This window comes from Falco naumanni, chromosome 4, assembly GCF_017639655.2.
Source record: "Falco naumanni isolate bFalNau1 chromosome 4, bFalNau1.pat, whole genome shotgun sequence".
Classification (NCBI taxonomy): Eukaryota; Metazoa; Chordata; class Aves; order Falconiformes; family Falconidae; genus Falco; species Falco naumanni.
The window spans coordinates 18,684,830-18,698,448 of NC_054057.1; the positions used below are offsets into that span (position 1 = coordinate 18,684,830).

At 38.0% G+C, this 13,619-nt stretch overlaps 1 protein-coding gene across 4 annotated transcripts in view; it reads left to right on the forward strand.

Moving 5' to 3' along the window:
• The window catches only part of ELMO1 (engulfment and cell motility 1), a 310,364-nt gene that overhangs the window by 160,511 nt on the left and 136,234 nt on the right, over positions 1-13,619 (forward strand). The window lies entirely within an intron of this gene.

Genomic DNA, 13,619 nt, shown 5'->3' on the forward strand with positions numbered 1-13,619 from the left:
TTGCATCATTTATAGAGGGGTCAGTTCACTTCCCATCAGGTGATTTGATATAGGAGACTTCATGGTCTTACCATTCCATGGGTTTGTCCATAGGTTGTCTTATATGAGTCATTCTTTGTGGGATTGCTCATCTAAACTGACATATCCTGTTTCCTCTTAAATATCTAAAGCGCTATCTAAATACCAGATGATATATGTATCATTTATTCTTAACAGCGTGATATGAAATATTGTATTTTGATACAGAGTAAACAAGCTGTCTTTGGCTTTGATTACAGTCCCTTGATGAATCGTTAGATGCTATCAAACAGAAGAGCATGTCTGTATCTTCATTAGTCTAGAGTGTTGGTGTTTAACTCGTATCAATACATGTAAACTTCAGTTACCCATCAGTAATGTTTTGGATCCAGCTGCAGTCTGTTTTGGCAAGCACTACCACAAGCTTCATTTTTTTGTTGCACAAGCAGGGGGCACAACGGAGTTGCTTTGTTTCCTTCAGTGACGTTTTCTTTCTTTTGAATTTTTTCCCTGAGAAAGATTTGGGTTTTGTTTTTTTTTAATCTTTACACCCAAGTCCATGAAATGTAATAAGAGAAAAGCAATGCAAAAGGCAGCAAGAAAGCCTACAGGTATCATTGATACTTGTTCCTGCTAGCTTTGAAACAGACATCAAAAGCTCTGTTTTAAAAGTATGATTTGGCTGTTAATACATCTGAAGCCTTTAAATGCAACGTCTTGAGAGAATTTACTGACCAAAGGAAAAATCTGTGACTGTGCAACGGGTCAGGGTAAAACCTGTGCCTTGCTTGCAGCTTCCAAATTGACAGTCCATATTTGACAGACCCAGATAAAAGATGTGATGTTTACTTTTGAATACCATCCTAAGTAAACCAGAGTTATTAAGGTGCACATTCACTATGTCTATAAATAAAAGGTTTAGCGACTATTTTAGATGTATGGCAATGGTGATGTGTTGTGTAAGGTTCAGACTGTAGCAGACATGTCTCCCTTAAAATAACCTTACTGCTGCAGTGGAGGTGTCTTAATGCCAAATCACGCATGATAGGTCTGTCTGAATTTTTCTGTCAGTAAATGTAGAAGGGACGTGCCATCTTAACAAAGCTGTAAGTCTATTTGAATTAAGTGCTAAAAATAAATTTTATTTTTACAAATGCACAAAAAAATATCTAAAATCCAAAGTACAGCTTCGCACGTGGCATTTTTGTGTATGTCCCATCACTCCATGGGACTCGCATGGCAATTTGCTGCTAAGAAGAATGATTGAGCTAGAGGTTAGAGGTTAGCAAGGTGTCTCACTTCGTTACTGTGTCATAAGAAATCATTCAATAAATAAACCTCTCTTGCGACAGACTTGTACGTTGTCCACACACAGGAGGCTGTTAGTATGTAGAAGATTTGCTGTGTATGGTACTGTTCTGATTACTTCTAACTTCTGCAGATACGTCTTTTCATGTTTAAACTTTTTTATTACTTGGTTTTAAAGCTGAGACTGTGAATAAAATAACAGGATTTGGGGTGGGGCTCAGTTACCATATGAATAAAACATGAAAGGAAAGCTATTTTGGCTACCCAAGTTTTTAGAAAGAAAATGAATTGTCATGTTTTTATTTGTTTGGTTTGGGGATTTTTTTTTTTTTTGGTTGGAGTATCTCTATGGTTTGGAAGTGTGGGGTTAGAAAGAAAACTGAAGAATTCCTCAAGGATAGCTCTGGCTAAGGGATGTTACCCATTAATGCTCTGTAGCCACTTGCTTTGGCATTGCTGAAGCTGCAAGTCTCTGGGATGCTAGGTGTGCCGGTTTGCAGCAGGCTCCCATGGTTTCATGGGTGTGTGACATTATATGAAGAAGATTTGACGCTGAGAAGTGCACTGTGCTTCTGTTGATAGAAACCAGATGTAGCACGACTGACTTTCTGTAAAGTCATGCTAATCTACACCCACAGAGCATCTGTCTCTGGATGTGGCAATAAGATTGCATTGTAGCTTATATTCACAGGGGACAGAGCTAAGGTTACCTCTAACTCATCTCTTGATGATTCACCTGTTCACCAGTATGTTTCCTTAATGGTTTTGTTTATGTGGAAGTCTAATTGTCGTTTTAAAATGCTGTAATAAAATACACCTTTGAAATAATGTACAGAAAACAGATTTCTTGAAAACGGCTGTCGCAGATGCGCATCTTAAATGACCTGTGATCAGCGGTGTGTTTTGTTCAGAAGTGCAAACTAGAACTGACACTTAAGAAAATGTACGTTCAGGTTCATTCTTCACTTAAAAATAAATATTGCATTGCTGAATAAGATTGGATGGTTTAAAAATCAGTAGTTACGGTTTAGGGCAAAGGTGTTCCTGGTACTTTGTATGTGATAGGTTTCAAAATATGTATTTAGGCTGCCAGTGTTTCTTTAGACATTCAAAACTTGTCATTATTGCATTGAACGTAGAACTTTTTTCTTACAGTTTCTGAATTGTATAATTTAAAAGCCACAATAAGTGACCTTTTGCTCATGAAATATTCAGCAGTAGAAACTTTCTTGAAGTGCAGAGTAGATAAAAGCTGCTAGACTGTCCATTATTTATGAAGAACACTTTAATGCTGATTATATTCCCCTTGCTCCACTGTATTAAATACCTTCAGGCAACAGGAAGATGTTTTACCATTTCTTTTTGGTCCTTTCAAGCATGCATTCATCCCAGCAAGGGCTTGCAATAAAGTGTTAAAGGCATGCCACCACTTCTGCTTTTGTATTTCCCCAGATCCAAGTGCTGGGCTTCTTAATTCTTTGGCTTTGGTTCCAAAATGGTCATGATTGGAAATTCATCTCTTCTTCAGCAAAGCATTTGAAGTGTATGTTTAAATCTTGTGTAAGTAAAGAAAGCTCCAGTGCAAGCTGTGAGTTGAGCATATGGTAACTGCTTTACAGAGGTGGGCATGCAGAGCAGAGGAGCTAAAACTTAAGAGGAAGGTTGGTGCAGTGTTTAAGTAACACGGAAGTTAGAATAAAACATGCCTATAAGCCCCTTCAATGAAATCTCTGAATCAGAAAAGAGTGGGATATTTGACTATACATCTTTTAATCATGTGCTACTGTTGCTGTTAAAAAGGCATTGAAGAGAACGGCTTTACTGAGTACTTGCCAAGGCACTCATCTTGCACAAAACCTAGTAATTCTGATTTCTTCAGTAATAGCTGTCTTTGTATATCTTGGCTAACAAGATGATTTGCTTTTCATCTTCTGTGTCTTGGAGCTGTTACCCACTGGTCAATCCTTCTCCCCCTGTAGGGTAAGGCACTTTGACACTCCAAGTGCCTGTAACATTGACAAATTTGTAAAGATTAGAAAAGATCAGGCCATTCCTATTTCCTCTAGTAGCGATAAAAGCTGATGTATCCTTGATCTTCCCTCAAGTTTCAGTGCATGACATATACGCTCAGGGGAGAAGGAACGTCCATGTAACAGACTTTTGGCTTTCCTGAGAGGCAGTAACGTTGCAGATAAATATAAAAATTAAAAACAAGATCCAAAAATCCTTCCAGAACTGAAGTTAGTAAATTTAATGGGAGATTTTGAGTTCATTAAAACCTAGGGTTTGTCATAAGTAAGAATCTGAACTCAGCGTTTTGCGTAAATAGCCTTAATCCCCTGTGACCTGTGCCTGTAATGCCCAGTTCTCTGTACCTCTGCTCAGCATGTGACACCATTCCTATCCTCAAAACCCCTTCAAAGTCTCATTCCTGGTGGAAAGTGGTACTTGGCAGCGTTACCTGGGTTGTGCAGAACTGGTACAGCTTCTCAGGCTTGTTTCCTTATTTCCATACAGTTTCAACTGAAACTGTTTAGTGTTGAAGCTGGTGAAGAGGTTTGTAGAGGAACGATAAACTAATGTTGTGTGCACTGAGGAAAGGCAGTGCTGCCAACGGAGCAGTAGTTTAAAGATGTTCATAAGGTAGTATCATTGCATGCCTGAAGTTATTCTATAGTTAAGGCATATTGTTCTTGACATCTTTTTTAGTGTATTGTTGATCAGGACACAGATGTTCAACTGTCAATGTTCATATTTGATTGTTTTGATGGGTGATGTTTAGGGACTTTTGCAAAAATCTGCACTCAGGTTTTATGACAGACAGGGGTATATGCCACATGTCAGATATATGGATTGTCCTAAAGGTTCTGTCAGATAAACGACTTCTTCACTGGGTTTTCTTGCTTTTCTGTTGTGGGGAATTTAATTGTCATGTGGTTTTGTTAGACGTAATTAATTTACAGGACATTTTTTCCATGGCAGAGAAGATCTAAATGCCAAGGTATTGTAATGCCCTTGATGCTGTTTGTACATGTTCTTGCTATAGATTTCTCGTTGCAATAATTTCCCAGGTTGCAGAATTTAAGTGGTCTAGAAATTCTTACATTATTGTCCCTTTATCAAATAGAACATGCTGGACATTAGAAGGTATACAGTGATATTCGTGGCTGTGCCCACTGAGATGAAGATAATCAAATCTCATGCTTCAAGGAGTAAGCTCATTGCTGCAAGGGTCAGGAAGCACTTTTTCATCTTTGTACAATTTTTCCTCTGCATTGCACAATCCATAGCGTGCAGTGTAGCTTGTTTCTGTTGGTCTTTCCCTGAAAGCATATCGGTCACTGCAGGATCAGCATTCCAGACCTGAGGGCTCGCCTGGTTTGACTTTCCTTTTGCTACAGCAAATCCATTATTTTTTGTAACTGAATGTCATATTTCAAATTTTTTTCCCCTTACTTGAAAGCTAATTGCCTTTTCACCCTCCTCTTCCCCCTCCTCCTCTTAAATTTAAATAGAATAAAACCCCAGAATTAGTAAATAAAATTATATAATAGAATTTTTACTGTTTTCACATTTCTACTTTCAATCTGATTTTCTGAATCAAATCCGGCTGTTATTCTGCTATGCCATCAAATTTGCCAAAGCTCTAGCTTCCAGTAATCACAGGAAATCAAGATGGAGACTGAAGCATTTTAAGAGTCGGGAAATGTTTTTTAGGAAGTTGAAAAACTTTTCTGGCCAAAAAGGTGTTTAGTGAAAGCTAGGAATTTTCTGTTTTGTCCTGAACTTTCACCCTAGATTTAGAATTTACTAAAATAAGTAAAAAGAAATGCTAACCTCTTTTGTCTTAGTTTTTTACTGCATTCATTTACTGCATGCATTACATATCCAATTTTTAATCCTCTTGCCCAAACCATTACATTTTCTCAATTTTCTGTATTATTAATAATAAAAAGCATGGGTCTGTGTGTAGGAACTGAAAAAAACACTTAGGGGCAAGAAAGAGATGTGAATGTAAGGGATTTTTTAAAGAAATTGATTAATGTATCCAAAAGACAACAAAGAGGTAACTTGATTAAGTGTGAAAAGCTCTTTCACCTGGTAATCAAAGGGATACCAAGAAGCAAGACCTGGAATTTAAAACCTGATAAATTCAAACTGGGAGTAAGGTATAGGCATTAGCTGTGAGGGTGCTGAACTAGGTAGGGAACTAGCAGAAAAGAAAGCTGAAGAATGATGAGAGGAGAAAAAAAAAAAAATCTTGATTTCCTGTGATTACTGGAAGCTAGAGCTTTGGCAGATTTGATGATGTAGCAGAATAACAGCTGGAACTTGTTTTAATGTAGTTACTGGAACCCAGTTCTAGGATTTTTTAATTTTTTTTTATAGGGTATGATGGATGATGTAGTAACTTAAAAGTCTGGGCAGATGTAACACTAAACAAGAAATATTGATATATTTTGGATTATTACCATAGGAATAAATTGCCATAGCTTAAAGTATTTGGATTATTGCCGTAGGAAAAAGAATGGATAAAATAAAATCTTCAAAATATCTCCCATTTTGAAAACCCTGCATCTCTTCTAAGCTTGGAGAACTTTGTTAGCCGTTCGTTCATTCTGTGTGTTCCATGGCACTTCTTGGTTTCCCAAGAAGATGTAAATGAACACTGAAAAATACAACAGACTTCCCTCTGGCACTGTCAAGCACTGGAACAGGCTGCCAACCGGGAACTGGTGGAGTTGCCATCCCTGGAGGTACTTAAAAGATGTGTAGACATGGTGCTTAGGGACATGATTTAGTGGTGGACTTGGCAGTGTTAGGTTTACAGTTGATCTTAATGATCTTAAGGGTCTTTTCCAACCTGTATGATTCCATTTTGCTAATGGTGTCTGCCTTGAAGAAGGAAGTAGTAGGCAAAATCTTATAACACAATTTAGGCTTTTAAAGTTCACTTGCAAACCTGCAAAAAGAAGGAGCTTCAGACAGCTGATACAGCCAGATGTTTGTTCCTGATTTGGAACAATTTCTGTATACTGTAACAGTTGGTCATTGTTCAGGGGCAGTTTATGCTGAGCAGATTGAAATGAAGAGAAAAATCATCTTGGAATCCATTTTGAACCTCGTTATTTCACTTTGTGTTAATATTTTATAAATACAGATTTATTAAAAGTAGCCAAAGTCTCTTGTATTTTGCAGCAAGCTATGCTTCAAATCTGGGGGTAAGCCCTTACGGTTTCACTGCACTGTTGTGCAGCAGACTGGAAATTTTGCAGCTGCTCCTTTTAAAAAGAGGCATGTAGTTGCTTAATGAATTGTACACAGAACTGAACAATGTATAAAAGCCCAATGTGGTTTTAATGGCAATTTTCAGTGTATTTTAATGTTTCTTTGTATATTCCAGAAATGTTTGTGTTGGCAAAGCTAAAGGATTTTCAAGGGTGGAAGCAGGACACGTTGCAGGTGAAGAGGTGCACAGGAGGTTTTGGTGTCTGGAAAAGGCAGAGTGATTTTGGGGTTTGAGGACAATTGCATTAGCAGGATATCTGCTGAAATGAGAACAGCATTAACGGCTAATTCCCGTGGTTCCCAAGACAAGGTTCTACTTGCAAAGGCTTAGAAAATGCACAGTATTCTGGGAAACACACAAGTCCTGGCAAAGAATATCCCCTTCCTTGAGTGGTTGAATATCCTTGTAACAATCCCCTACCGAACTGGCTCTGAGGTAACGAATGTACTGCTAATTGTCCCAGGTTGTCCCTGCACATGAAGCTTCATGGATGCTTGCAAGGCACTGGAGGCACTGCTGGATTGCTATTGACTGTGTAGTCAGGTCCCCTGTCAGAAAGATTTACTTTATTGATCTTTTTAATTTTGTTTATTCTAACTAAAATAGATAACTTTTAAAAAAAGTTTGAATCTGTAAAGGGAGCTTCTGATCTTTGAAAGTATTTAAAATTCAAATTGTCAGGCTTCTGAGGGAGATTGGGCAGAATGCCCTGATGCAGTACTAACCAGGGGTAAGGCAGGCATTGAGTACAGCTTAGTTGCATTACCTGAAGCTTTTCTCTGGTTAACACATGCCGCTTCTCCAACCATGCACTGCACATTGTAAACACCGTTTGTATTTATTCAGGAAGCCAGGAGGGTTCCTTCTGTTGCTTGCTGGCCCAAGCAGATGAATACAGGTGTTCTCAGAAAAAACACCAAAGGAGGGAGACTGCCCTTTCAGCTTTACTTCTTTACTCTGCATGTGGCATTCTCTATTCCTGGATTAGCAGAAACTTTGCATAAATGTTGAAATGTCATGAAGGCATTTTTTGTGGCTGGCATATTTCTTTATGGCCTGGCCTGTTTTTTAGCTAGCGTAGCTAGACTTTCCATTTTGTTATTTCATGAGAGGTTTGAACGAAGATGGCCTTAGTTCTCAAGGGAAGAACTCTCACGTTTCTTTTCCTCAGTGGGTCAGGAGGTCCATAAGTGCTCTCAGGACACCTCTCAGAAACAGCAGTCTCCTGTAATTCCTGCTCACCGTTTTTTTGGACAAACTAGAGATGCCCTCTTTGTATGCACTAGTTGTGTTGCCTGTATATGCTGGTAAGTCATTAGAGAAATATAATTATATGCTGCCTACTCCAGGAGCCCAACACAGTAGGCAGTTTATTAATAGGGAAACATGCATGCATGCACCCATACAGACACTTGGTCTTTGTTTTTGAAGCCAGGTTGTCATATGAATTTAGGCTCCCATAATTTTTTATTTTATGTGTTGAGGATATGAGAACAAAATGGAGCTCTCTATGAAGAATTATTGCATATGTAAATGCTTTCTGATGGAAGAGTTGTTAGCTGCCCCTAAACACCTCGTAATGTATTATGCCCATTCGGCACAGAGAACTGTGATTGTTCTGGATCTTTCCAAGTTGTTTTTAAAGCAAAAATGAATGACTCGTGTTAGAGATATCTCTATTTTTTCCCTCGAGTCTTGTTTGTTACTGAATTTTGTACACATTCTTTATTCTTTTTCTTGCAGTTTCAAATGCTGTATAGTAACATACCTCTGGTCTCCAGCAGTTCTAGATTCCCACTCTTTCAGGACTAAGCACTCCGCTTATATTTCCTGGGCCTTTGTGTTTTATATGTGCACAGCTTGCTAAATTACTTGCTAAGAATCCCCCAGACTGGCTGGTGGCTCTCTTTTCTCCCCTAATTACCACTACAGAGCATCAGTTTAATTATTCTATCAAGCCTCTAACAAAGGACTTAAAACATCCATCAGCTCTATCCAGATTTGTTGTCTCTTGACATCAAAGACCCACTTGATGACAGACACTTAAAAAAACATAGCATAAATAATGTTAGCTATAGGCATGTATGCAGTGACTGATAAGGAGCTAAGGAAAAGTGTTGGACTCTTCATCTGAAGTAGATTAGAGAGACACAAAAAATAATTGGTTGTTTGTCTACATATGAGTGTGAAAGAGCTTGTTGGTGTGACCTGACTCAAGCTTTTCGCAGTAAATTTTCTTCTCATAGATAGTAACTCCTCTGGTTGGTTGATTGCTCTTCGACTGGCTGTATTGTATTTTTAAGCTTGTAACCTCTCAGCACAAAATACAGTTGGCATTTACATAGTAAAAATGTAAGTCAAGATCTCTCATAGTTTGTTCTTTGGACCTCTCCAGACACTGAATGAGAATTAAGCACCAAACTTACCAAAACAGAAAGCAAAGGAAATGGCCTTAAAACCATACATTTCACTTATGTTCATCTTAACGTTGAGAATATATTTTTTGTGTTTTATGTGTTCAGGTATCCATAGTTTTCGGTGTCTGGCATAGAGTACAATTTATTCATCCCCATCGGTGACAGAACATTGTTTAGCTGTACAGAATAGGACTGAACACAACAGAATTCAGCAGAGCTTTGTCACAGGGTGGAGCAGAGCTCATAGGACGAGATGCTGTCATTTTCCAAGTTCTAGGCTGCACAGTAATCTCGGTGAATAGCTTCATTGCTATTCATCTTGGGTTTTCAGAGTAGATGGCAAACCTTACTGAGATTTTACAGAGGTTTTAGGGTGTGTACCTAAGCATGAAAAGTTACCTTAAGTCTTAGATAGGCAAATAAAATTGGCTGAGCCATAACACAGGGGTGTCAATGCTAGTTATGCTGAAGGTAGGGATTGTCATCGAAACAGATGAAACCATTTTGGAAGAGCAAAAAATTATCAGAGCCACTGCCAATGAAAAGAGGCTGTAAAGAAGTGAATAGTTTTCCACAAAGAACAGGTTTGAGTATGTCTGTCTAGGCCCCAAATTTATTAGTCAATCAGGCTGCAATTACTTTTAATTTAGGTTTGTTTGGTTGTTTTGGGGTTTTTTTTATTGCTTTGCAATAGAGAAATGGTTGTTGACCTGAAGAAAACAAACCCAACCCCCAAAAAACAACCAACACCTCTTTTTGGACCATTTTAAAAAATCTTTCTCCAGACATAACAGGTAAAAATGGAGAATGTCCAAACTTTTCCCCTTCTATTTTTTTAATAAAACATAAAGGATGGGATTTCAGAGGTGACAGTTTTGCATGTATAAAAGGTGTGCTTTGTGTGGAGCATGGTGCAAGCTAACCATTGTATAAAAGCATTAGAAGTCCTGAGGTTTATTTGTGAGGTATTAATGAGCTTTACATGTTTCTAAGCATGTCTTGGAATTCTTCTCTTCAGCTTTCAATAGTGGAGCCATCACCCACCCCTTCCATTTCCTTCCCTTTCTGTATAGTGAAGGGCAGTTCTAATAATTATTTCCTTGCATTTGAAAATTATACATTTTTGGTTTTGTGAATACCGAGCACTTCTCCAGGATTTTCAGTGCAGCTAGTCTAGAACTCAACCTGTTGTATTCTCTGGCTGTGCTTTGTGCGATGATGAGGTTCCATTTGATTTCACCCCACCCTCCTGGTTTTAAATAGCACACCATCATGTTTTAGGAACATTTGAGTTAAGTTTTCAATCTTTTCCCTAATATTTATATATTAATAAGTCATTGAAAAACATTATGTAAATTTTATAGCGTGGTGAATATATTATCAAATCAAATGGCCTTTAAGGGTAATTGTAGAAAGCTACTATCAGCTAGGGAGATGAGATGTGACTGTATTTAACTTTTCCCATACAGTTAAGTACCAAAGACTTGGAACTGATATAGCCATTCTGGAAATGCCACTAAAATGTGGAGAGGAGGCATTGTTGGGCTTTTTGGTGTTTGGTTTGGTTTGGTTGTTGTTTTGGGGTTGCTTTTTTGTTTGGTTTAGGTTATTTAAATATTTATCTATTTATTTATTTATTTTCTGTGAAGTCACAGTTAGATTTTTAAAAATATTTTTCCTTAAAGGTCTGTTTTGTTTGCTCAAGTTGAGGACATAAAGCTATTCCTGTCTCTGCATCTACAACTTCAAAATATTTTTTGTATGTAAAAAGTGTTCTCCTTACCAGGCAATTGAGAGTAAGGGAAAGAGGTAGTGTCCTTCCATTTTAAAATTAGAAATGGACATCACAAGACTGTCTTAAAAATCACTGTACCTCTCTTTTTTGACCCTTTTTGGCATCTGTTTTTGAGATGGCTTTCTCTGCATCTATCAGAGTAAGCTTAAAAATAAACAGTGAAAGTACAATTCTTTTGGTCTCAGTACATGGAGTTTCAAGATTACGCCAAATATGGTGTGACATGACAAAAACTTCGTTTGTTGGAAGTTCTGGATTAGGTAGATGGAACACTAGGTAATGATGGATGTGTTAGGCTGACATTTTCAAGGACTTCCATGAGACTGAGGATTTAAAATCTCATTGAATTTATACCCTTTAAACTTCCCAGTTAGCTGCAGTAGTAGCAGCATCTTGCATTATTTAGCTTTGAAAAAGCTGAGCTGACCCTCAGACGAACAAATGTACGCATCATCTCAGCACACTGGAAGAGCTATTTCTGTCCCTGCTCACTGACAATGAACAAATAACCAAGCATTTCCATCATCAGCAGTTCCTTTCCTCCTCTTTTCCACCTCCAGATTCCAGGGGTGGGTGGTGACAGCTTGAAGTGATTAGATATATTTTCAGATACCTATTCATTTTGAAAATTACAAAAAAAAAAAAAAGGAAAAGAAAAAGTGTTTTTCCTTGTCAGTGCTAAATTACAAATTTTAAAATGTTTTTGTAGATCTTTTGGTAAAGCTGCCACAGTTATTTTCTTCTGTTATTACCTCCAATTTAAGAATTCCTCTGCAGTGTGTGTGTGTGTGTTCCTTTTGTTTCCCCATTAAATGAATTTCTGCAAAATCCAATACTACTGTACAAGTATTAATGGAAAGCAAATCTTCACATGCATGGACAGTCACACCACTAGTGGTATGCTTTAATTGGGGACTGGATTTCACTTAGTATGGCAGGCATCAATATTCCTAAAATGCTTTTCCCAGAGCATTGACATAGAGGCAATTGTGAAGGCTGGAGAAGGCGTTTGATGTCACCCTTTGCAAGACAGTATGCACAGCATGCATACATACCCAAAATGTCCCGTTGCATAACAGCTAATTTACTCAGATACTAATTCTCGCTTCCCTGTGAAATTCAAAGTTGCAGTAAACTTCCCCAGGATTTTTTCCCAGTTTATAAAACTCATGTTTATCCATTCACAAAAGAGATGCAGTGTCATATGATTTGCATAAGGAATTGAATTGCAGTGTATGTGTCTTGAAGTATTTCTGATCCCAACATGGTTAAGCAAACCCTATGTATTATTTTTGAAGAATAAGATAAAAGAAACTCTAGAAAAAAAAAATGTGCAACTTGTTCCTCATGGGAAGGCAGGAAAAAATTACTATGCCAGCTCATTCTCACTAGGTTAAGATGCCACAGTGGTATTTTTTTATATATATATATATTTTTATACAACCTTTACATGTGGTATGGTGAGTTCATATACTCTGGTTGTAACAGGGTGTAGGAGGATGTAGGGTCAGAGTCTGTTTCTGCCTTCTTTGTGTCCAAATCCTCTTGACCTTCTCCCCCAGCAGACAGCTTTTTACACATGTGGCTGTAATAAGTTTTTGTAGCTAAATGTAAAGTTTGTACTCTATCGACTTCCACAACTTGCTGTAAGTAGCAAACAGTTGTGTGAAGATTTGCTGCCCTGCACGTTCTTGCAGTATCAGTTTCACAGGAAAGACCACAAGTTAGCAAATGGGTTAAAAACTAGGTAATTAATCTACTTTTCTTCCAGATGAACTATAGATTAAGCAAAGATGATGTATGCAGTGTAGTTTTAAACACAGATGCTACCTGAGGAAAGGTATGTTACCAGTACATTTTGGAGCGTTTGTCTTTGTACTTAACTGAGCTGAGATGTGATCCCTGCTCCTCTCCAAGCTTTCTGTATGAGTCTAGCTTCCCTGTATCACCCTCTAGGTCTGATCCACAGAATACTGCCTGTCTAGCAACTGATAATTACATAGCTGTCAGGAGCCCCAAAAAGCATCAGAAGGCAGAAGAAGCCAGAACTGCATCCCACTGACCATTCCAAGGAACCATAAAACTTACCACATCTGGTAAAACTCTTATTTTAAAAAACAAAAATAAAAACTCTTCCTGGTATAGTTGTATTGGGGAAAATTAGCATATTGAGCAAGCCTGTTTTATTTCCCTTTTATCAAACATTCATTTTGAAGGGTAGGCTTCTGTAAGTCATCTCATTAATGGCAGCCCATCTGCTCACATTTCTGCCAAGGTAGTCTAACTTGTGTGTGTTGTGTGTATGCATGCGTGAGCAAAGGTTTCCAGTTCTAGTCGTGTTGATTCCCTTTAGGCTTCAGGCAGGAGAAGAAAGGTAAATGATTCAGCAAGAGGAGAGAAAGTTGCATGCACTTGAAAACTTGTCTGGAATGGTCTAACTACTTTCCCTCAAATAACAGCCATGTATGAATAATGAGAAATTTGCTCATTTAAGCTACAGTAAAGATTGTTCTTATTGATCGTACCTGGGCCCTGATGTGAAGCAAAGCAAGATTTGTTTGTTGTGGCCTTATATATCACCAGCTTTTTCACCCTATTTTCAAGTTGTGCCCTGCTTAGTATGGAGTGAAACTCTCTGTATAGAGTGTCTCAAAGAAATATTTATTCTGGTACCTTGAGTCTTGCAGTATTTCCATTCAGACAGGCCACATTACAGGACCTGTTGTCTGTTGTGGCAGTGTCCGTTTTATTGCAATGGAAAACTCCATCAGATATCTGAGGGACGAAGCGT